The sequence below is a fragment of the Cervus canadensis genome, chromosome 22 (genome assembly GCF_019320065.1).
Source record: "Cervus canadensis isolate Bull #8, Minnesota chromosome 22, ASM1932006v1, whole genome shotgun sequence".
NCBI classification, from domain to species: Eukaryota; Metazoa; Chordata; class Mammalia; order Artiodactyla; family Cervidae; genus Cervus; species Cervus canadensis.
In genome coordinates, this window is record NC_057407.1 from 47,190,246 (window position 1) to 47,212,246 (window position 22,001).

Sequence of the window (22,001 nt, forward strand, 5' to 3'; positions counted from 1 at the left end):
ATTTATTGTAGTTCTCACGTGTTATTTCATTTGATCCTCTCAACGACTCAGTCGGGTGGGTATATAGTTATTCCACTCTGTATATGAGTAAAGTCTGGAAAGGGTATGTGTCATCCGAGTTTGGGTGGACAATAGTAATTGATCTGAGCTGAGCTTCCCACCCTCCAAGCCTGGATCTCTAGTTCACTACACTGGTCAGAGCTGATGTGTGAGGGACAAGAGTTTATGAGGAAGAGATGGTCTAGGTGGAGGCAGGAGCAGTCGGACACACAGTTGTGCTTCACACAATTTGGGGGCAAAATGAACATTCTTAGCCATCAGAGATTTACGTCTATTTTCTCTCAATTCTCCAGCAGATGGCAGTCGAGTGTCTGGAGGAAGGGGCAGCTCTTCATTTGAAGACTGGCATCATTTGGGCTGGGAGCTGGCAGAGGTAAGGGGTTGGGTATGACTAGGGCTGAAGGTAGATGTATGACCCAGCAGGTCCCCAGCTGGCAATGGTCCCCCAATAAGTGTTAGCCTGTCCTTCACCTAGGTATAAAGGGGGACTCAGGTCACCATCCCCTGGTAGCTCAGCTGGTAAAGAATCTGCCTGCAATGCAGGAGACCCCAGTTCAATTTCTGGATCAGGAAGATCTCCTGGAGAAGGGATAGGCTACCCACTCCAGTATTCTTAGGCTTCCCTAGTGGCTAAGACTGTAAAGAATCTGCCTGCAATGTAGTAGACCTGGGTTCGATCCCTAGGTCAGGAAGACCCTCTGGAGAAGGGAACAGCAAGCCATTCCAGTATTCTTGCCTGGAGAATCCCCATGGACAGAGGAGCCTGGTGGGCTGCAGTCCATGGAGTTGCAAAGTGTCAGACATGGCTGAGCGACTTAGCACACGGGTCCTTGCCCTTGACCATGAGCAAAGCCCCTTCCAAAGAGAATGCTGACAACCCACAAGGGTACCGTGTGATTGCTACTTAAACTTATCTGGAGGAGAAACTGATATGGAGGACTTCCTTCAAAATATAGTGGACTGAAGACACCTCTTAAAATTTCACTAAAATTATACCGAAACAATTTTAAAAGACATAAACCCTCCCTACAAGGACAAAATGTCTGGAAGAGGAAGCAACAGCAGCTATGATAACAACTTTTTGGAAGTCGTGAATGGGGTGAATGGTAACTGACTTCAGAGCAGGGAAGGTTGAATTCAAAGAGCCTGCCAAAGGAGGTGTGCCAAGGAGTGCAAAGAACTCCTCCACCTCAAAACCCTGGAATATTTCTAGAACTCAGACACTAGGTACCTCTGGAAGTAGGGAGGAGAGGTGAGGCCAAAAACAAGAGAGCTGGTGTACGGTTTGTATTAAGAGCACCTGGGTTTCCAGATCCCTCCCCATTCAACACAACCTGGTTGCAAATAAGAGAGAATCTGGTTTCGTCTGTCTACACAAGGGGTGAAAGAAAGTATGGAGGTGTGGGCTCTGGGGATCATGATCACTGGGGCCAACCACTCCAAATCTCCTGGCCTTCCCTGCATGGACACATGATGGCTTCATCAGCTCCAAGCATCGTGCCCTCATTCAAGGCAGGAGGAAGGGGGAGAAGGAAGACAGCTCACCCCCACTGCTCCTGTCCTCTTTTATCAGGAGAGGAAATGCTTTCCCAGGATCCGCCCTTCCCCAACAAAACTTTGCTTATGACTCCAGGCCGTTATAGAATCACGTGGCCAGCCCCAGCTATAGGGAAAATCGGACAGGCAAATACTCAGCTTGTCCAGCCTCCATAGGGGAGACAGGCAAAGGAGAAGGAAGATGGCAATGAATGTGGAGGGAGCACAGCTCCCAGACGGCAGGGCTTCCAGTGGACGAGACTGGGTGGGTGCCCAGGATCAGAGGTCTTTTCTCTTGGGCTGGTCATTTTCTCAGTGCGGAATTCCTCAGTCTTTTGTCAGACTTACGGCAGCTAGCAGAGGGATCCAGAGATCTCAGTAGATCCTTTACTCACAGGAAGGCTTCCGACTCCTGCCAGATGCCCTCTCCCAGAGCCAGAGGTAGTCGAGTGGATGGGGAAGGACCAGCCTTTAGCTTAGGGAGGTATGGAGGAGGCATCTACCTGGGCTATGGGTTTTTGTGTGCAGTTTCCCCCCACACCTCCTGGTTTTAGCCCCAACCTGCACCTCCACCTTCTAAGATGCCTAGTGCTAAGTGCCAGTGGATTCTGAACCCTGAATCAGCTTGCTTCTTCACCTCCCCCCACCCCGCCTCAGGCATCAGCAGAGTGAAGCCAACAGAAACACAAGCCAGTTACTACTCTTCCATCTTCAACCCTACCTAGCATCCCTCTAGAGGGGACTGGATAAATAAAACTCGGTGGGTGCATAACACAGAACACTCTGCAGCTATCAGAAGCCAAGAACTAGCTGCCCACACCAAAACATGGATAGAGCTCAAAAGCACAGCATTAAGGGAGAAACATTAGAAAAAGAATGAAAGTTAGAACAATGCCCATTTTATATAAATGGAAAGCACATACACACAAATGGCCAATAAACCATGAAAAATGCTCCATTTCATTAGTCATCAGGGGAATGCCAATTAAAACCACAATGTGAAACCTCTTCCCACCCACTCAAGTGGCTAAAATGAAAATGACAAAAATACCAAGTGCGAGAGGATGCAGATGAACCAGAATTCTCTATACATTCACCACTGGTGGAGTATGTTGGTAGAACCACTTTGGAAAACTATTTGGCCGTGTCTCCTAAAAGTGAGCACACTCCCTCCCATGGCCCAGCAACGCCACTCCCAGGTATGCCCCTGGCAGAAATGCACAGAGATGGCCACTGAAATTCACACCCTGGAACGCTCATAGCAGTGCTAGTCGTAGTAACCCCCAGATAGAACCACCAAATGCCTGTCAGCCAAAGAGCAGATAAATAAAGTGTGGGGTATTCACACAGTGGAATTCTATGCAATGAGAACAAACGAACTATATACATGACTACAAGCAGCCACAGGGATGAAGCTCACAAACCTAATCAGAAGAACCAGACACAAGCATTTGTACTATCTGAGGCTAGTTAAATAAATATCAGAACTGGGTAAAACTATCCTAGGGAATTGGCTGTGAGTATAGTAGTTAAGCCCAGGGGAGAAGTGCTGGTGACAGGAAGAGGGCAGGAAGGGGATGTCTGGGGTGCGGTTGCCGTTTCGTTTCTTGACCTGTGTGCTGGCTATAGGGATGGGTTCAGCTAACAGGGTTAAACAACTCTTGCACTGAACACTTCGGGTTTGTGCACTTTTCCGTATGTAGTTTCAATAGAAGTAAAACAAAACCAAAAAATGCTGGGGCAGTAAAAACACATATGAAAATCCATAGGCACAAGCAACAATATTGCATATTTTACAAAGATGTGTACATATTTAAAGACCTACCTATAAGGAAGGGCTCCTGTGTGGGGAGGGAGCTGACAGCAACATGGTGGTAGCAGGGAGAAATAAAAGGAGGTAATACAAGAGGGGAAGGAATCCTCTGTGGATGCACAACGACAAAGCACTTAACCCAACTGGGAACCTCAGTTAGGGGGAAGAGCAGAATAAAGGCAACAGTTTTTAGAACCTGGGATTGTTCTCTGCCGACTGCATGTTCCTGCTTTCATTAAATGGGGTCTGGCAAAGAGAAGGGAGTCTCCCAGATCTTGACAAGGGCTCCTTGAGGGAGGTGCCCCGTCTCTGATCCATTAACCTTTCCTGGCCTCTGCCTCCACTCTCCGACCACCAGATGTGTTAGCTGAATCTCTGAATCTGAACCAAATCAGAGCTTTCCTCCATCCTTCTAATGAGCTTCTCTGCCCTTGTTTAAATCTGGGGTGCATACCTCTCTGGCCAGCAAAATCCAGGTGCCCACCATAAGGAGGAGTGTGAGAAGCCCACCTCTGGTAGATGTAGATGAAGCATGGAGTCTCTCTCAGCCCACCCCCGCAGCAGCCTCTGTTCTGTCTCCTGCTTGGCCCGACGTTCGTTTGCAAGTTTGAACCTTCATTCTGGGGCTCCAGAAGCCTGGTGGAAAACCTCAGGGAGGACCTAGGTTCTGCTGCCCTCTCCTTCCACCTAGGAGGCATGGGGTCAGGTGGTGCTAAAAATTGACATTGTCTGCACTTCCCTCTCTGGCCGCTAGTGGGAGATGCTGGCCTACCTGAGACCCATCAAGGGACCAGAAGCAGGAGGCCGGAATGGGGTTTATCTGTCTGGCGCCAGCCACCCTATCAGACCCAGGGCCAGAAAGGGTCCTGTGTCCTGAACTTTCCTACAGACTGACTTTCTGTAGGGACAGATAGCTCGTCAGTATATAGGTAAGGCACCCAGTGATCCCTGGAGCCCCACACTGAGGTCCCAAATGGAGGATGGCCCCCTGGTGATGTCTCCAAGATCCCAAAAATGGAGAGGCAAGTCACAGCTTCTAAGCTCCCAAACACAGCACCTGGGTGCCCTCTGAAAGCGCTATTTACATTTAGGAGCGTTGAAAAAAAATGTCAGGAGAGATTAGAAGGCTGCTGGGGAAGAAGACAAAGACTGTGTATCTCTGTGTGTGTTTATGTGTGTGCTCCTGTGTTGACTCTGGGCAATAGCCCAGTCCCTTTCCAAAGATGTTTCTGGCCTGTGGGCAAAACCTGGTGGCCTGTTTCTTTTAAACAAGGATGTGTGTGTGTTCCTGGGCGTGTGTGTGAATGACCATACTAGTCAGTGTGCGGGTCTCTGCATCCGTGTGAGAGACAGTCTGTCCCAGTGTCGGCATGTGAGTGCCTACGGGTGCATCAAGGTGGAAGTTTCCTGTGGATCAACAGGGTGAAGTGAGTGTGTCTGTTTCAGGGTGGGTGTCCCCGTGCTGGCTGTGTCTGTTGTGCTGGTCGTTTCCGGCCTGGGTGTGTTTCTGTCAGTACCAATGTGTCAGTGTAAGTGTCCCCCGTCGTGCAGACTTCTGTGCTGTGTGTGTGCGTGTGTCTCCAGGAGACTCTGGTTTTCTGTGTGTGTCTCTGTGTCACTGTGTCAGTGGATGTGTGTCTCTGAGTCACGCAGGTGTCCCTGAGTCTGTCACAGGGTGTCTGCCTCAGTGTCTGTGTGTGTCAGTGATGTGTCTGCCTGTGTCCGTGTGGGTGTCTGTGTGCGTTTATGACAGCGGGTGTCTGCGAATGTCAGCGTCTGTCCGTGTCCACAGAGGCGAGGGCTGTGGTAGGGTCCCAGGGTCAGTGAGCATGTGTGAGTGCGTACCTCGCCTGTGCCAGGGTATCTCTGCCTGTCCGCGTAGGCGTAGGTGGCGGTGGCAAAGCGTCTCCGGGAAGCTATGTGTGTACCCCAGCGTGTGCCGGGTCTGCGCGCGTCTGTCGTGTCCGCGTGGGCCGCTTTCTGTGGCGGGGCGCCCCCGGGTCAGCGCGGGGGTGTGCGCCCCGGCGGGTGCCCAGGACTTCACCCTCAGAGCAGGCGGAGCGCCACGTGCGGAGTCCGGGGCGCGTCGCTCTGGGGCGGAGCCAGCCTGGGGCCCCAAGCCCCAGGCCGAGCCCAGGCGGGGCCCGCCCCCGACCCCGCCCCCAGCCCGAGCCCGCGCCGCCCGCCGAGCCCCGGAGCCTGAGCCGAGCGGCGGAGCCGAGACGGCGGCGGCGCCGGTGGGATGCGGGGATCGCGCCCCCGGGGCCGCTGAGCCTGCGCCCGGTGCCCGGAGCCCCGCGCCGAGCGAGTCCGTGCCGAGTCGCTGCCGCCCATCCCGGGACCCGGGCCGGGGGACCAGCAGGTGAGCGAGCGCCTCCTCCAGCAGCCCCGGCCCGGCCGGAATCCCCTCTGCCTGCCGCCGCCCAACTTTCCTCCCCGAGGGTTGGAGCCTCCAACCCCTGCGCGCCCCCTCCCCAACCCCGGGTCCGCCGGCAGGCTCCCTCCCCCATCTCTGCCCCCGAGGGTAGGGGAGGGAGAAGAAGGGGCGCAGAGCAGCCTGGCTGGAGGGTATCCCCGGGGGGGGGGTGCGTCTCTAGCCGGCGCGCGCCCCCTCCCCTTCCCTTTCCTTCCGGGTTTCCCAGTTCGCTGTCGAGGGCCGGGGGAGGGGGAGCTGCGGCCCCGGCTTCCCGGCCGATCCTGGCGCAGACTCCGGGAGGGTCTGGGATTGGGACCCGGATTCCGGAGGCCGGAGACCCCAAGGTCAGAACAGCGACTAGGAGCGCAGTGAGTGTGACTCCAGAGAGCGGGGGAACTGACCGCGCAGGGCTGGGAATGAAGGGGCCATGCACTCCCCTTTCTCTGGGCCCTGCGGAGCAGTCCGCCGGGGCTGTCCTTTCTGGGGTGAGATCTCTGCGGGTCCTGGCCGGGGATAGATCTCTGTGCACCCCGAAAGGAAAAGATGTATGTCGTGTGTCCTATGTCTGCGCGCTCCGACCATAAAAAGATCTCTGTGCCCTCTTGACGCCCTAGCGGGGACACATCTGGTCTCTGTGAGCCCTGACTGCGGAGAGATCTCCGTGGGCTCTCTCCAGGGGAGACTGTGCGCTGGGATCGGGCGAGTTCCTTGCCCTCTTCGCTCTGACCGGGCAGACCCAAGCGCCCTGACGGAAGGCCGTTTTCTACTTGTTATTTGATCGCCTTTGGTGGCGCCCTGGGAGGAAGCAGAGGTTCCTAACCTTGTGGGGGCTGGATGTGTGGAGAGTGCTCGTAGTGAGGGGAATGCTGGGGACCAGGCGCTGGCCTTAGGCCCGCCTTGCAAACACCTGTTGGAGGTCAGCGCACAGCCGAATCCGGAAGCCATGGCCGAGGTTGTGGCAGGAGTCATCTCTCCTTAGTGCTTAAGACCAGCAGGGGTGATGGGATCAGTCTCCTCTTGGGGTTCTAGGCTGGTATTCCATTCCCTCAGCTGTCTCCTCCCATCCTGCTGAGACCCCAGGCACCTCCACAGACAGCTTAGACCTTCCAGTGGAGACAGGCACTGCATATGAGCCCACCATGCCACAGCACATCTCCCCTCTCCGTGATTCCCACAGCCCTTCAGGATCCAGAGGACCCTGAGCGGCAGAGGCCCCCGCCATCAGAAGCCCAGGCCCCTACTGCTGCCATCAGCGTTTCCCCGTTAGCACTGGGCAAGTGCAAGAGAGTGGGAGGTAATGGAGCCGGAAGGTGGGACAGACTGATAGCTCAAGCATTGCTGCAGTCACAGGAGTGAGGGTCGGGTCGGGTCAGAGAACTGCCAGAGTCGGGAACATAGCTTTTATACCAGAATGTCCAGTCCTGTGCGGAAATGAGCCTCAGTGAAGTTTTAATCCAACCCTATCATCATCACCACATCGTGCCAGGGTGGGGAGAAACTGAGGCCGAGAGTGGGTCAAGGACTAATCCAAGGTCACCTGGAAAGTCAGTGGATTGGGGGCCCCACTGAGGGTGAAGATACCTTGAGATCTACTTTCTGAGAGCCGAATTGATCTAGGACTGATCCCAGAGAATCTGAGCAGAAAGGGAACTGGCCCTGGGGTGCCAAGGCCAGTGTGGTGCAGCCAGCTGCTGTGGCTTTGGGGGACTTGGTCCTGACTCGGTGGTGCTTGAAGGGCCTCTGGAAGATTTCCAGGACTGACTCACTCAACATGAAGATGGAACTCGGAGTAGTGGTGGGAAGTGCCAGAGGCGGGTGGGAGTTGGGGAGCACAGGAGGCTGGTGCTCAGGGAATCCAAGGAGGAGGGAATTCTGGGGCCAGCCTGGGACAGTGTGGTAAACAGCAGTCTCGGTTCTGCTCATAGGAAGCTGATTCCTGCTGACCCTTGGGAAGCTTACTGGAAAAGTGTGCAGCCATAGAAGTGTATCCCCACTCCACTCAAAAGAGGAGTGATTATCTTTGGCCAGGAAAGTCAAGGGTATCTCTCTAACAAAAATAACTCTCCAGCTGGATTTTGAAGGATGAATAGGAGTTTCTAGGTGGGGAAGGTGCAGTCTAGCCATCAGGTCTAGCATGTATAAAAGCATAGAGATGTGAAACAGTGCAATTGTTCAGTGACCCTACGGGTCCCATGGTATGAAGAAGACAAGAGTGGAAGCTAAAGCCAAGGTCACAGTCACGGGGGCCCTTGTGAGCTCTGCTCAGGAATTGGGAATTTATCCTCAGTAATGGTACTAAAAATAGCTAACATTCACTGAGTGCTTTCTGCCAGCCAGGCACGGCACTAAGCGCTTTATAAGACTCATCTTGCTGAATCGTTGAATCAACCCTGGAGGCAGAGACCATAATAAGGACCAATTTGCAGATGGTGAAACTGAAGGCCCAGAAAGGTGAAGTAACGTGCTCACCATCACACATCTACCAAGTAGTGGGACTTGAGTGTGAGCCCAGGTGTTGGTCTAACAGCTTTGCATTGTACTACCTGTCCAGTGCAGACCGTGGGCACCGTCGGAAGTTTTTTAGCTGAAGGAGAGGGACAGGAAGATGACCACAGGTGATAGAACTTGTGGTGTTCTAACTTCCTTCCCTGTTAATGGATATGCCACTCTCCCACCCCTAGCTTCAGTTGCTCACTAATGAGGTTCACTGTTGCCATATCACACTGTCAGGGGAGGATGGGTGAGTAGAATTTGGGTTGATCTGCCTGATGTAGAACCAAGGAGAAGGTGATGAATGTTTCAGGGTCCTGATCTGAACCTGTAGTACTTCCAGGGAGCTGCCAACATCCTACAGTCAGTTGGAGGGAAAGGTTGAGGGTCTAGGAAAAAAGATTTGGGCTGGAGGCAGAAACTTGGAATCATCCACAGAGGCTGGTCGTTGGGGCCGTGGCAGTATTAATTAGATTTTGTCCAGTGAGAATGCAGACCAGTGGTTCTCAACTCTGATGATATTAACATCACTTTGAAAGCTTTTTAAACAAAATCAATCTATGCCCAGGCTCCATCCCCAGAAATTTTAGTTCATTCCACTTAGAGGTGAGGCCCAGGCATCAGTAATTTTGGAAGCACCAGGGCAATCCTAATGTGGAGAAGAGGGTGGGAGAAAAGAGAGTTGAGTCCAGAGAGCCCTGAGGCCCTGCAACAGTTGAGGCTGGAGAAGTCTGCAGAGGAGGCTGGGACGGAGCAGTCAGAGAGGTGGGAGGGGAGCCAGCAGTGGGAGGTGTCACAGAAAGCGCGGAGGGCACATGTCCCGGGAGTCTCCTGATTCTGCCAGGGAGAGTTAAGATGCATTCTGAGAAGCTCGTGGATAGATGAAAAAGAATGCATAATTTAAAAACGGGTGTCCATTGGATTGAGCGACTGTGAGGGTGCTGGTGACCTTGACCACAGAAATGTCCCTCTTGGCACCCAGCGAATGTGGTGCTGGGTATGTTGTTGATGAGTGAATAAATGAATGAATGAATGAATGAATTGGTGAGAATGGAATTCAGTCTGGAGTAGGTTGAGGAGCAAGCAGAAGGTGAGGACGTGGAGAGAGCATGTGTAGACAGCTCTTTCAAAGAGTTTGATGGTTTAAGAGGGAGGAGATAGAGGGAACTGGCCCCGGGGGAGGTGGGCTCGGGGGAGGGCTGTGGGAGGGCCTGGAGTGGACGGGTAGGCGTGTGCGTCCGTGTGGCATGTCCGCATGCGCGAGCTTATGGGGAAGATGCCTGTCCCTCGCAGGGAGGGCGGGAGGTCTGTGAGTTGAAAGTGTGCCCATTGTGTTCTCAGTTGCTCTGGTTTGTCAGTGGGCTGATCAGGAAGGCCTAGGTGAAGTGATTCTTCCCATGCAGTTCTGAGAGGGTGATTTTAATGGCAGGAACTGTGATTCCTGCTGGGGGCAAGGGGCAGGAAGGAGAGGAAGATTTGCTGTGAGGAGAGAAAAGGGTTCCAGAAAGCCGATGTCTGGGGGATAAGATGAGGTTGTCGAGAGCAGATTTCCAGAAGTAGAGGGGCTGGGCTGAAAGTCTTATGGCTAAATGCACAAAGTAGACAGAGTCAAGAAGATGAAGCCAGGGCAGCCTGTGGAGAGAGGTTGGACGGTGCAGGGCACAGTCACAGGGAGGGTGGGGCTTCGAAGCGAGCCCGGGATTCGAAGCCCACTGCCCTCTGCCAGCCCAGACTTGCCCGTGGTGGTGGTCTGAGGCCTCAGGTGGTCGGAGAGTGCCTGGTTCGGGTGTCCAACACATAATCTCTGCCAGGGAACATTCTAGAAGCTGTACAATTCAGATATAATAACTGCTCTCATAAAATTTACATACTGTTGGAAAAGACAGGCTGGGTACCATGAAACAAATAGATACCAAAGATAATTTTAGACTGTGACCAGTGCTACGTGTATGTGTGTTAGTCACTCAGTCGTGTCCAATTCTTTGCAACCCTATGGGTTAGTTGTTCAGTTGTGTCTGATTTTCTGCAACCCTATGGAGCCCACCAGGCTCCTCTGTCCGTGGAATTCTCCAGGCCAGAATACTGGAGTGGGTAGCCTTTCCCTTCTCCAGGGGATCTTCCCAACCCAGGGATCGAACCCAGGTCTCCTGCATTGCAGGCAGATTCTTTACCGTCTGAGCCCCCAGGGAAGCCCAACCAGTGCTATAAAGGAAATAAAACTGGATGAGGTGGTGGAGAGATGGGAGTGACTCTAGACTGGCTGGTCAGGGAAGGCATCTTGAAGGAGGAGACTGAACTGAGATCTGAATAACATGAAAGAAGCAATCCTGAGGAGATCTGGGGCAAGAGTGTCTTGTAAAGAGAAGGCTGCCAGTGCAAAGGCCCGGGGGCAGGACGAAACTTCTGAGCAGGGTTGGCTTCTGTGCTGTAGCAGAGAGACTGGTGTGGGGATGGAGAAGTCCCTTGTGTCTGTCCCCCCACCCTTCCCAGTTCTCAGCCCCCTCAGACCGCCCCTGTGTTTATGCGCGGCTTATACCACTCACCTCGGAAAGGCAGCAGTTCCTGGGGATGACACTATATTTAGACTTTTCTCCTCTCTGTGGACCTGGAACATACTGTGTGTTTTTAAGATGATCAATATGGGATGGGTGCTATTTATAGAGACCCCAAGTCAATTCCTGGGACCTGGGGCCCTTAAATGGTGGAGGAGATCCAGGACTAGGCTTTTTGGGGCCGGCCACCACCGCTGGCAGAGTGTTGGAGCCATCTGATTCATGGGCTCTGAAAGTGGCATCACCTCTCGTGGCAGCCCCACTTCACTCATCTCTGCAGAGTCACCACAGCCTTGGTGTGGGGAGCTTGGATGTCCATAGTCTATCCATCTCCAACTCTGTTTTCTTTAAAAAAAAAAAAATATGGAAATGCTTCATGAATTTGTGTGTCCTCCTTGGGCAGGGGCCATGCTAATCTCTGTAGCGTTCCAATTTTAGTATATGTGCTGCCGACACAAGCACTCAACTCTTTTTTCTGGAGGAGTACCTGGTGTGCCCCAGGCCCAACAGAAAATTTTACTGTGATTGTCGAAACCAGAGTCTGGTGGAACAGCCTGTCAATCTCTTGTTCATTCCTCATTCTGTTTACTACTCTGGGTGAGCAGAAAAGGACCCTCGGGGCCTCCCAGGTTCACCCCCCAAGCCAGAGAGAGGTCTGCCCAGGAGTAACTGCCCGGTTGGAGTTGGGAGCTTAAGTCTCTCCAGCCGGAGGTCACTGTGGCCAAGAACAGCCAGGGGAGGCTGCCTGGAGAAGGTGGAATTGGAGCCCAGCCATGGAAAGCGCACAGCATTTGGAGAGGCAAAATAGAGCAGGTCAAGTTTTCAGCCTGTTTTCAGAAGAATGTTTATGGTCTGAGGCTGGAGTTCTTTCTCTTTCTCTCCTCTTCAGTTCTTCTCCTGATTAAATCTCCCAGGGAGACAGTGGAAAGTCACGTCCCCACAGAGATATTAGCTGAGTGGAAGGACAAAGCTGCTCTCACGGAGTCTGTGTGGGCTCGAGAAGATGCCTCACCCACTTGGAGATCCCGCTGCCCGTCATCTCCAAGGGCATTCACTTCCCTCCTTACAGCCCCAGAAGGCCAGGGCCGCTGCTGGTTACCCCCTAGACTCAAGGTCACACGGGCAGGCAGGTGGCTCTAAGCCCAGAGCGGTGTCTCCCTGGCCCCACCCAGGCCTTGCCCAGGCAGTCCCCGTGCTTTCTGGGAATGGATTTTGAACAGTAGAAAGGCTCTTGCTGGCATCAGGAGGGTAGGAAACACCTTTCTGGCTGGTATTGATTCCTCGAAGGCCTGTGTGAAGGAAGAACCTGGCTCAGGAGGCAGTTTTCAGAGGGACAGCAGGGTGGGGGGCAGGGTAATCTGGCTTGAAGTGCCAACTCAGTTCTCAGGCTACATTAGCATCCTTCCATCTGGACCGCGAGGTGCCCAGGAGGATCTAAGATGGGAGCAGGGGGAGATCAGACCATGGGAGGGACCAGCCCATCCCAGTCAATACCTCTCGCGTGGCCATCAAAGCCCCAGCCTCATCAACCTGGGCCGAGAGCAGGGAAGTGGTCCAGAGAGCCTCTAAGAGCCAAGGTGCCTGCTCTCTGCTGCCCAGCACTGCTGCCTGCTTCTGGGCCTCTTCCTGGGAAAAATCCCAGCCCTGGGCCCATTCCCTTTAGGGCCCAGGGCCCCACCCAAGGGACACCCAACTGGTGTAGCGGTGCAGAGAGGGTGAGCGACAGAGGCCTGCCCACCATGGCTAGACTTGAGCAGAAGAAGGCCCAGGAGCTCAGAAGCCCATTCCGGTGCCAGCCCTGCCACCGTGCTGGGTCACAGGCAGTGCAGACTGCCAGTTAAATAATGCGACAGCTAGTTGATAACGAAACTGGAAATGCAGGGGAAAGCCCCCACTCACCTGCTGGGCCTGGATGCTTATTATATGTGTAACTGCTGAGCTTCCATTTCAGGAAATGTCTGAGGGAAGGAGGGGAAAAAAAAAAAAAGCTCCATAAGAATCCCCCGGGGCCGATCATCCCCAGAGACAGCTGGACTTCGGGCCCCTTCCAGCCCTTGTGCTTTATGATTGAATTAAGGACTTGTCCCCAGATGGGTCACTTGTGTTCCTGTGAATTGCACAAGTAATTTAAATGGCACTCACCAGCAAATAAAACATAGAAGTCTCAAAAGCATTATGTTAAGCAAGAACACAACACAAGAGTCCATACATTGTGATCCCACGTATAAGAGGTCCTAGAACAGGCAAAGCTAATCTGCGGTGATAGAGGTCAGAGAAGCTGACTGGAAAGGGACAGTGGGGAACCATCTTCACTGGGGTAGCAGTTACACGTGCATGCCTGCTAACTCTCTTCCGTTGTGTCTGACTTTACGACTCTATGGACTGTAGCCCGCCTGGCTGCTCTGTCCATGGGATTCTCCAGGCAAGAATCCTGGAGTGGGATGCCATGTCCTTCTCCAGGGGATCTTCCTGACCCAGGGATCAAACCCAGGTCTCCTGCATTGGGGAAAGATTCTTTACCACTAGCGCCACCTGGGAAGCCCCCAGTAGTTACACAGGCATATATATACATTTGTTAAAGCTCAACCAACTGTACACCTAAAATCTGTGCATTTTTTGGTGTATATTATGCCTCAATTTCAAAGAGTGTCAAGAATCAAGGGTCGCATATTTGGCTCTGCTGGTTCCTGGACACTTTTGTGGCGTGAACTTTGTGGATTAGTGGATTGGCTTCTCCCTCTGGGGACTCCTAGGTTTCTCTGGGGGAATTTGTGTTTTCTTCAGTGCACACAGTAGGTGCCCCCATAAATGCCTAGGTTGCCATGGCATCTGTACACAGTTCCCCTGTGGAGCCTTTTTTTTTGACCTAGGTATTGAGGAAAGTGAGTTGGAAGGAACCGGGTCAGAGAGAGACTTGGGATGCTGATTGCTGTCTCGGGGGCACCTCTATGCCAGGAGGGCGTTTCCCGAGCCACAGTTGGGCACCTTTCTGGCCCAGTTGTATGTATTGTGTGGGTGTAGCTGCTACAGGGTCTGGGGCCGAAGTGCCCAGGGTGACTGAGCCAGCTCTCCAACTTCTGGTCTCTGAATAGTGGATGATCCAGGTCTCCACCCAGGAGACACAGGGCCGGAGGCAGTGCTGGGCCTTGAGTGAGAGCTCAGAGCTGCCCAGCACATTATGGATCCTTAGTCATGGGCATTGGAGGGGAGCTGGAGGAGGAGACTTGAGCTTGGGGCGAGGGGGTGCCGTGTGCCCAGTGGAGGGTTTGCGCTTCCCCTGACCTGTCACCAAAATACCACAGAACACTCAGATGAGATGAACTGCCACTTCCTAGCCCCCAGGCCCCACCCTTACTGTGGGGAAGGGGGGATGAAAAGGCAGGAGGCTTGGGCTGAATCCAGGGCTCGGCTCAAAAGTGCCCCTTTTGGACCTGAGCTCTCCCCACAGCTCCCAATCCAGAAGGGGGCCTGGTCTCAAGGATCCCCTTTTCATCCCTGCCTGGGGAATCACTTGGGCAGAGCAAGCTGGTGAGGTTTTGCTGTCAGCTGAATTAGCCTCAGCTTCTGCCTGAGTGTTGGAATAAATGAGATGCAAATGTATGTAAATGAGGGCATCCCCGGCTTCTGGGGTGGGCGTGTTCACCTCGGAGAGAGATGAGGATGATTCTGCAGGACTTCCCCAGATTGCTGGGGGCTGGGAGGGCAGCTGGGGAAGGAAAGCCCCTTCGAGACGCGCCACCCCTCCCCCCCTTCCCAAGGACCCAGCTCCAGACTGGACAGGGTTAATGCCTGTGCAGCCTCAACAGAATGGAGCCTGCAGGGAGCCGGTTAGCTGAGGCCCCGGCACGCACAAGGACGTGCCAATGTGCCTTTGATCTGGGAGCAGGGACCTGAATGCACAGGCCACGAGCACCAGCTGACACCCCCGCTGAGCCTTTGTCCAAGCTGTTACCCCGGGAGAGCCAGGACTGTGCAGATAATTGCCCGGGCAGGAGGGCTGGCCCGAAACACGCTGTTGACCCCTCCCCTTCTCCCTCCCCTCTCCCATCCCAACCTGTGGCTGGAGCCAGCACAGCCACCCACAGCCAAGACCAGAAACCCAGGTGGCCACTACCTGCTCCGCCTAGGATGGCTCGCTTCCCACCCATCCCCCGCCCCTCCATCCCTCCTCCCCTTCATTTCCAGCTCCCTCCCCTCCCCCACCCACAGGCCAAACAGAGGCCCAGCCCCAAAGCAGGTGGAGTTCTGTAAGGGTTTAGGGTCCCTTGGCTGGAACTCTATTGGGTGACAGTGCCTGCCACCCAATAGAGATATAATTTGAGCTACAAATGCGAAGTCCCAGAGGCAAGTAAAAATTTTCTAGTAGCTACATTTTCAAAAGTAAACAAGTGAAATTAATTTTAATATGTTTTATTTCCCCCAGTACATATATGCAACATATGATCAGTTTAAGTCATAATAGATGTTTTAAAGTTAATAATGAAATAGTTGACATTCTTTATCGTGCTAATCAGCTTTCCACACCGGTGTGGATGTAACAACAGCACATCTGGACAAGCACCAGGCACATGCCAAGTGCTCACGAGCCACGGGGTGGGGTGGCTTCCCCGTGGGACCAAGCAGCTCCACCGTGCCTGAGCTGAAGAGAAAACCGCTGTCAGAGAAAATGCTGACTCTGGTCAACGGCAGAAATCAGCCAGGTCTCCCTGGCCACGTGGGGGCACCTGGGGGGCCTGGCCATCTGGGCTGCGCCGGAGGAGGACCAGCCTCAGAGGAGGCTGATGGGCTGGCTCTTAGCTTTGGAGCCAGGATCACAGACATGCTCAGTCCAGAGGGGCAGGCCACAGATAGCCCTGACCCTTCCTCCCTGCTCTCCATGCCGCCAGAGGCAGGATGCAATGTCGTGCAATGGTTAGTCTCACGGGCCTGGCTTCACCACAGATGGCAGCAGCAGCTCTCCCATCTGTAAAATGGGGATAATAACCTCCTCTCGTCCTAGGAGTGTTTTAAGTGTGAAATTACTCCCAGGAAGGTAATGAGCAGGTGACGCTGCTGGGATGACCCACCTCAGCTCATGGCTGGGGAAACTGAGGTCCAGAAAGAATGAGGTGGGTAACATTGTCCAGGGTACAGTGTGGTGAGTGACTGGGCAATAGGAAGGTTACTCTGGCACTTATTCATTCACGCATCCAATCCGTCATTCACCAGGCCCTTATAGGCTCCTCTTGGGGGCCAGACTGTGCTTTGGGAGAGGGAGAGGCAGATGTGGAAGCAAATTATTCCACCCTGTGATGAAGCCAAGTATGGGAATGCAGTATGCCAGGAACACAGGGAAGGGAGGGTCCAGCCAGGCAGGGAGGACAGGTGTGGGACACAAGAAGGTTTTTCAGAGAGGGGTCTTCTGAGCTGGACTTCTTGGGAGAAAAAAGAATGGCAACAATAACCACAATGATTATAGCAAATGACACTCACTGAACGCTTTCTGTGGGCTGAGCATGTGCAAATATTAATATACTTATGCCTCAGAATGGCCCCGTGAAATAGGTACTGTTATTAACCCCACTTTACCTATGGGAAAAGTGAGGTAGAGAACCATCAATTGATGGTTGCCCAAGAACTTGCCCAAGAACATACAAGTGGCCAGGACCCAGGTTCACACGGGCAGTCTTGCTTCCAAGCCACAGCCCTGACTTTGCTACTGTCCCGCATTGGACTTGGAAGTCTTTCAGAGAGAGGCAACAGACCTGGATGCAAGGCTGGGTTCTCTGGCCCAGGGCATTTCCTCATGCCAGTCTCAACAACACCCAGTGGAAATATCCTTACAAGCTACCACAGTGGGTAGTCACCAGCTGGTGACTCTTCTCCCTTTCTCATCATTGCACCTGTTGATTTGGAATCCATCACCTGAGGAAGAAGAGTATTCTAAGAAGTCATTTGTACAGTGGGTGCCGATTAAATGTTCACTGAGTCATTCAGTTAATAAAATGAGTCTGTGTTGAGGTATTGATTAGTTTCAACAGATTCTCCTCAAGGAAGAAATGAAGTGGCTCCTGGTACCCCTACCTCTGCCTAGGAGTGAGCTCCTACCTCCTGAGCTCGCTGGGCCCCCGGGACTGAGGGGCAGGCATAGGTCAGGGGTGAAACTAGTGCCCAGGGCGATGGGTGCTCCGGCCTGAGGTCACCTGGGCTGCAGGGCAGGAAGGAGGCGCCCAGAGCCAAGGAAGCCAGCGGAGATTTTCTAGGAAGCCAGGGAACCACTTCCACAGAGCACTTTGCATAAATTTACATGGCAAAGGATACTCTTTGCCTGTTGTGTTCCAGAGGCTTCGATTCCAAGGCGACCAAAACGCCAGACGTGACTCAGGAACTGCCTTCAGGATCCCGGAGGAGAGTGGGCAGGAAGGGCTGCAAGGAGGGGTTAGGCTGGAGTCGGGTCCCTCCTCACCCCAGGGAACGGCCAGCTGGCCGAATTTTCCCAGGACTGAGGGGCATCTGGGGATTCAGGAATTTCAGTGCTGACACCCTGCATGTCTGCGTGTCCCTCCACCCCGATACTACGCGGCTGCACTGCGGGCTGCCAGGCTGTCGTGTCCCATGTCCTGGCATCATAACCACCATTGACTGAGCACCAGCTGTGTGCCCTGTGCATCCAGGAAACCTTTCAGGAGGTGTAGAAGGATGAGATCGTCTAGGGAGGTCCCGCTTCTGGTGTGAACAGTCAGTACTCGCCCCCTACAGCATCTCCTCCCTGATGTGAATTCCTGTACCTACAGGCCAGTGACTCAGAGGAGGGAGGGACCCAGCCTTGCCCTAAGAAGAGGTTTCCAACACGCCTGGGGAGACCGGACCCGCTCCACCGACTGTCAGAGGGCAGCTGAGGCCAGAAAGGGCTCCAGGACAGGATGCGGGCTCAGCCTCCTGGCCCAGAGGAGGGAGGTCAGTGTGGGTGGGGACAGTCAGAGAGGGCCTCCTGGAGGACGTGGGGCAGTGAGAGGAGCCTGCGGTGACTCATGCTCAGACCATCGCACAGGCCAGCAGCAGTGCTGGGAATGTCTGAGCCAAGGAGTGGTGGGAGCCACACGTGGCGGGTGGAAGGAAAGAGGGAGGAGGCGGTGGCAGTGGGATCAGACGAGTCCCAGTTGGAGCCAGGAAGCCCATCCCAGGGCAGTGGCTGTGGAGATGGAGGCCTGATGCTTGGTGGAGCTAGGGGATTGTGGCCAGTGTCCGAGGAAATGATGTCAGGAGGAGCCGGTTTGAGAACCCCCAAGAACTCTCAGGAGCCAGCAGAACTTAGGGAGAGATGCACGTGGTAATCTGCTGATGGACTTGGAACAGGGTGGAGTAAGGGCTCCTTAGAGCTTAAGTGACAGGACAGCAGAAACTGGCCCAGGAAGAGGGATCAACTGGAAGAGGCTGACCCAGCCTAGGGAGCAGGTGAAGATGTTGGTGCAGATGGAGAATTTGGTACAAATGGAGAAGCTGGTATAAACAGAGTTGTTGTTATTGTTTAGTCTCTCTTGTCATGTCCACCTCTTTGAGACCCCGTGAACTACAGCATGGCAGGCCTCCCTGTCCTTTACCATATCCCAGAGCTTGCTCAAACTTATGTCCATTGAGTCGGTGATGCCATCCAACCATCTCATCCTCTGTCATCCCCTTCTCCTCCTGCCTTCAGTCTTTCCCAGCATCAGGGTCTTTTCCAGTTGAGTCGGCTCTTTGCATCAGGCGACTGAAGTATTGGAGCTTCGGCTGTGGTCCTTCCAATGAATATTCAGGATTGATTTCCTTTAGGATTGACTGATGTTATCTCCTGGCAGTCCAAAATGGAGAGACTGGTTCAAGCAGAGAGACGAGTACAGGTGGAGAGACTGTTGCCAGGGGAGAAGTTGGTGCAGATGGAGAGGCTGTCCTGGGTGAGGGTGCAAGTCATGAAATGCTGGCATCTAGAAGAGTACGACCTTTGTGTAATCTTTGAATCAAATCTGGCACCGGCCTCCCCACATGATGGAGTTGTGAGAGAGGCCCCCTGTACTTCCCCAGCCAGAGGTGGGTTCTTCCCACAAAGCTGAGGGCCTGTGCACCTATGCCAGAAGGGTATGGATTCTGGGGTGTCCTCAGATCTACCCTCACGTCTCCTTACCCTGGTGTCACCAGAAAGCTTGCAGCCAGGGCTCAGCCAGCTCAGCCTCAGGCTCAGCAGGGCGTGGGCCCCGAGCTTCTGAGGGAAGGGCAGGGCCAGAGGCAGGTGCGGGCAGTGGAGAACAAGGGAGAAAACGGATCCCACCCGCCCACAGTGGGCCGCCTGTGGGGACCCAGAGACAAAGCACGCTCTTGGCAGGTTTACTTTGGAACCTGAAGCTTCCCTGCTGCTTGGGAGCCGGGAACTTCCTCTGGAATCTGGTTTCACAAACCACCAAGCTCCAGGGGTTTGGTTCCCTGCTGGAAGCCAGCTGGGGAAAGATCCTTCCCAGGACCCAGGGCCCCGTTGCTGGGGCTTCGTGGTTACTTTATTAGATGATATCTAACAATGGTTCGAATACATGTGCATGCTCAGTTGCTCAGTCGTGTCTGATTCTTTGCGACCCCATGGACTGTAACCAGGCTGTCTGTCCATGGGATTGCCCAAGCAAGAATACTGGAGTGGATTGCCATGCCCTCCTCCAGGGGATCTTCCGACCCAGGAATCGAACACGCATCTCTTGCATTGCAGGTGAATTCTTTACCACCGAACCACCTGGGAAGCCTCAGTTTTAAAGTGGCTATGGCAGTAATGATATTTGAGATATTGCAGCCCCTGTCATGGACAGGGAAATAGCTGCATTTCTGTTGGTCACTGGTAATGCTGGTCCTTCCATTTTGCTGCCTATATTCATAATGGAAGGAGATGTTAAGTTTCAGGTAGAGGTTAATTTGAGAATGAGATGCAATCCCCTCCCCCGAATTTTTTCCCCACCACTCCAAGAGGTCTGTTAGGTGCCTCTGAACACAGAGACAGAGCTGGTCTCCTGACTGTTAGCAGTTGGTTATTCAGTTGGGGAGTGAAGGGGAACTAGAAATTACCTATTTCAGAGAAACTAGAAATTACCTATTTCCTGACCTGATGCTAGATACTGGGTGAGTTCACTTTGTGGAAATTCATCCACATGTGTGTACTCTTAGGATATGGACACCAATCTGTACGAAAAGTTGATTTCAATACAAATTTTACAAACACTTTTACTGGAACAGATGTATATGCAGGTGCAAGCTTGCACGCACACACACACACACACACATACACGGGTATGTGCTGGTAAAGACTCCATAGGTCCATGGGCATCCACGTGTCTCCAGAAACCTTGCAGGCGTGTGGACACAGATGGATACAGTGAGACAGAGAACACTATTTTTAGGAAATAATTCCAGGCAAGAAAGGAGGTTTCCTGATTTACAGGACTAGGGATTGCTCAGAGTGAAGAGGATTGCCCTGCAAGGAAGGGCTGCTGGCATCCAGGCTGGCTTCTTTTTTTAAAAAAATAAAAAGAATAATGAGTTTATTGTTTTTGTAAAAGTAGCACAGAATCATCATAAATATTTCAAGAACTGAAGAAGAGCACAAAGAAGAAAGTTTAAAATTACCTAAATTCCCACCAGCCAGGGGAAAAAAATCACCATTCACGTTTGGTGATAAGTATTACATACAGTTGCCTGTCTTTGTGCTTGCAAAGACGGAGGTAGAGAGGGACGGCCTTTGATTAAAGGGGGACCTACTCCTTCACCTGCTCTTTTCAACAAGGACGTTCCTTTAACTTTACTGGAGGGAAAGAGAAGAGCAAGTAGCTGAAGGACGGATGGTTCTGACAGTATCCTGGGACCTCTCTCCTCTGGCTTCCCTTCACACATTCCACGCCATGCCTCCCCCGGGACCAGAGGCGCCCTTTTGAGACCTGGCTGTGTTGTGTTTGCTCACTGTTTACCTGTCACCTGGCCAGGCGCCTACTTCACGGTGCATGGGGCCCCGGCCCTCGGCGGGGTATGCGCAGGGGTCAGGGTGGCGGCCGCTCGTTGGGGTCAGCAGTGACGTGTGTCAGGAGTCAGATCAAGGCCAAGCCGATCTTTGACGGAAAGGGATTTTGTCCTGGCAGAGACCTCCAACAGGTGCCCGGCCCTGCCTGGGTTTGATGTGGTCATTAGCGACGCGGCCTCCCCTGCCCATTGGCTGAGGTGTCCCCCTGGGGAGCTGGGCTGACCACATCCTGTTTTGGTGGGGCGGTCGGGCACACTTTGTCCAGCCTTGGTGTCGGAGTCAGAGCCTGTTCACACCAGCTCCTGGATCATCTGAGGCCACTGGGGGCCACATTCTCCCCCCATGGCGTCACATGCTGGACATCCTAGCAGAGGCGGGGTCACCGTTTTCTGGTTCTGCTATCTCTCGGGGTTTGTTCAGACTCAGGGGGAGGGGAGCGAGTGGAGGCGTGGGGGAGTCTGGGATGCTCCGTCAGCATTTCCCACCTTTGAAAGGCTGTCTCCCTCGGGGATTTCCTTGAGATCCTCTGGGGGGGTGGGCTCTGAGGCAGCTGTGTACGCCAGGTTGCCAACATCTGGATGGCAGCTGCCAAATTGTTACCCAGCTGTTTCCCCAAACCTGCAGGACTTTCCTGGGCCTCGGTCAGCAGATCCAGATGCCCCAGCCATTGCCAGATGTTGGCACCTCCGTGCCCCAGGTGAAGTCTGGGCACCCTCCCCCGCACAGGTACACGGTGGGAAGACCAGACAAACTGCCCCCCGCCCTCTGGTCCCACCACTCAGGCCAGAGAGCTGCCCGGAAAAGAAGCCCAGAGTCTGTACACTGGCCCGGAAGGCTTCTAATCACTCTCGCAGGGCCCCAGGGTGTCCTGTAGAAGAGGCAAACTGAGGAAGGGCAGCACCGGGTACCTCTAATGCACCTGCCCTTCGCCTGCATATTCATCATTCATTCCCTCATTCATTTGTTCAGGACCAGTCCTGCCAGAGATCTGGGAGGAAAAGATGACCAGCCCCTTCCCGTGGAGTGCACCCCTCAGCCCAGAGTGTTGGGGGGCACCAGTTGTGAGAAGCGTGTCAAAGTGGGCTTGGTCAGGGAACCCACAGGTGTGAGGGTTTCCTTTTGTATTGA

The 22,001-nt window shown here is 53.6% G+C and overlaps 1 protein-coding gene and 1 non-coding gene across 9 annotated transcripts in view; one reads left to right on the plus strand and one right to left on the minus strand.

Annotated features, from left to right (window-relative positions):
* Positions 1-5,598: 5,598 nt before the first annotated feature.
* SCN5A (sodium voltage-gated channel alpha subunit 5) overlaps positions 5,599-22,001 on the plus strand; it is a 101,191-nt gene continuing 84,788 nt past the window's right edge. For 6 of the 8 annotated variants that reach the window (XM_043442305.1, XM_043442310.1, XM_043442312.1 and 3 more), the window contains exon 1: positions 5,599-5,771. The gene's annotated coding sequence lies outside the window, so the exon portion shown is untranslated. Of the gene's footprint in view, positions 5,772-6,082; positions 6,170-21,497; positions 21,600-22,001 lie in introns of those variants that run through there. The other 2 variants (XM_043442306.1, XM_043442307.1) reach the window with 2 other exon arrangements.
* On the minus strand, positions 11,226-11,329 carry LOC122425200. The gene has a single exon (XR_006264749.1). It is a non-coding gene; the product is annotated as a U6 spliceosomal RNA (small nuclear RNA).